The sequence below is a fragment of the Ictidomys tridecemlineatus genome, chromosome 9 (assembly GCF_052094955.1).
Source record: "Ictidomys tridecemlineatus isolate mIctTri1 chromosome 9, mIctTri1.hap1, whole genome shotgun sequence".
Taxonomy (NCBI): domain Eukaryota; kingdom Metazoa; phylum Chordata; class Mammalia; order Rodentia; family Sciuridae; genus Ictidomys; species Ictidomys tridecemlineatus.
This window is the reverse complement of record NC_135485.1, coordinates 39,720,519-39,723,036: the sequence shown is the minus strand read 5'-3', so window position 1 is coordinate 39,723,036 and position 2,518 is coordinate 39,720,519. Positions and strand designations below refer to the sequence as shown.

Genomic DNA, 2,518 nt, shown 5'->3' with positions numbered 1-2,518 from the left:
ATCACTTCTCGGCCTTTTGGCTAAGATCAAGTGTAGTATCTGTTCTTATCAGTTTAATATCTGAGATAGCCTCTATCTGAGGACAATATATATGTGGTTTCTCAGGTATGAAGAATGAAGGGCAATGAGGTCCAATGAGATATATATATATCTCAAAAGGCAAGTTACATAACTCCGAAATACAGTGATGGGACAGGCACAAGGTAACCGTTCCCATTCCAAAAGGGGGAATGGAGGAATAGAAAGGAAGGATTGGACCAAAGCAAGACTGGAACCCATAGAGTTAAATATTAAGTCCCACAGCTCTGAGCCTGTCACCCAGGGTCTTTGGTGGTGAGATGGGAGCTCCAGAGGGCTTTGGCTCCTGCCCCTGTGGCCTTGCCAACTGAAGCTCAATGGCCTCTCTAGGGCTGGCTCTGCTCCCTGCCTGAAGCTCTTTCCTTTGTGAATGTTACCCATTTGGACATCTTTGACCACCTGGGGTCTTCGTCAAAAACGTCAGCTCTTCTTTCACAGCTTCGTATATCGCTATGTAAGGGGCTGCCCCAGGAGCTTTGATCCTGCCACACCCCGCCCAGGCTTTCTATTGAAACCTCCGTGGAAACCTCCATGACCTCATTGCCCTTCATTCCTCAGCACCAGGTGGACAATACTAAGGTCTGTCAGCAGCAGGAGCAGTAGTCAGGCCCTCACGGATGGGTCTGCAATGAACTTTGTGTACCTAGAGAATGAGCAGGCAAAAGAAACTCCGAGGAACAACTTCCCAGGTAGCCGTGTGGGAGTATGGGGTCTGGTATGGCCTCTCAATTTTTCCTTCATATTTTGTCTCTTTTGTGAGAAACCTTTGCCAAACCTAAGGTAATGATTTTCTGATCTTACAAAAAAAAATATTTTTTTAACTATTGTCTATCTTAAAATACAGTTTATATAGGAAAGGCAATATGAATGCTTGATTCTTTCATCAATTCTCAGAGTATTAACTCTGCTTTTAGATCCATATATTTTGGACAATCACTACTTTATATACCAAGCAAATGGGAAAAAAAAATCTGTGAGGAATTACAATAAAACACTTAAGTTATTTTCTTTGATATTGGGATTCCTGAGTGTATGTGTGTGTATTTCCCGTCCTCCTCCCCTCTCTCCCCTTGAAGGATGCATATTAAACTGTTGACTATAGTTACATGTGGCTGGTGGAACTGTGCATGATTTTCTTCACTTCCTCTTATTTTTTTTTCATTTTCTAGATTGTTCCATAATACATCATGTTGTTGACCAAAGGAAAAACTTATCTATATTTATACATACATAGTTCACATCTGGCTGTCTATTCATCCGTCAGGTTTTTAGTCCTTCCCAGGGTATGATTTGGATGTGGTTTGTCCACCAGGGGTTGATGTGCTAGAAGCGTGGTCCCCAGTGTGGCATTATTAAGTGATGGAACCTCTAAGAGGTGGGGCCTAGTGGGAGAGGGGCCTTGGACAGCAGGCCCTCAGAAGGGATTAATGGACTTCTTGCATGACCCCAGTTAGTTCCTGAGAGAGGGAGTTGTTACAAAAAGAGTAAGTCTGGCCCCCACACCTCTCTGACTTCCCGTCTTTCCCTGTAATCTCTTCTGCACATACTCCTGCCATTGATACCATCCGTCATGAGGCCCTCAGCAGAGCCAGGCAGAAGCTGACACCACGCTCTTGAACCTCCAGAATTGTGAGCTCAATAAGCCTCTTTCTTTACAACGGACCCAGCCTCTCTTGTTTTATTTTTAATAGTGGCAGAAAGTGGATTAAGATTCCTTGTCTTCAAATTATTCTCATTCAAACTAGGAAATCTATATTGTGAGAAAGAAGTGTTTCCTCTGAGAGAGTGAATTACTCTCTTAATACCCATACTGGTAAATGATGAGGTTTTGCTATGTTAAGGCAAAACTGTAACATCCAGTGTACACATAGAGCAGAAGGACCAGGACGGACGAGGAGCGCTGCCTGGCCAGGGCTCATTTAGGAATTGCTTCTCCTTTAGGGCCATTCCAGACTTGGAACTCCCCTGTCGCTGAACAAACATTCAATGTTGATGTCCGCAACGGTCTGTATCAGTCTCCTAGCGCTGCTGTAATAAGTACTGCAGGCTGCGGGGCTTAAACTACAGGAATCTTATTTTCGCACAGATTTGGAGACTCAAAATTTGAGATCAGGCGTCAGCCAGGTTTGTTTTTCCTGAGGCCCCTGCCCTGGGTTTGTAGATGGCCATTCCTCTGTGTGCGTCCGTGTCCTAATCTCTTCTCATATGGAGACCAGCAAGTTGGATTAGGATCCATCCTGATGACTTTTCACTTTAATTACTTCTGTAAAGACCCTGTCTCCAAACACAGTTCCATTCTGAAGTCCTGGGGGTTAGGACTGTCACATACAAATTTGGAAGGACACGATTCGGCTCCTGACACTGCTCATTGCTCATCAGTCACATTTTTCCCTTGCAGAGACAATGGTACTTTAGCAGAAGGCAGATCTTCACCCTGGAA

The 2,518-nt window shown here is 44.2% G+C and overlaps 1 pseudogene; it reads left to right on the top strand.

Moving 5' to 3' along the window:
• On the top strand, window positions 1-104 carry LOC120892455 (U2 spliceosomal RNA; annotated as a pseudogene).
• The last annotated feature ends 2,414 nt before the right edge of the window (window positions 105-2,518 follow it).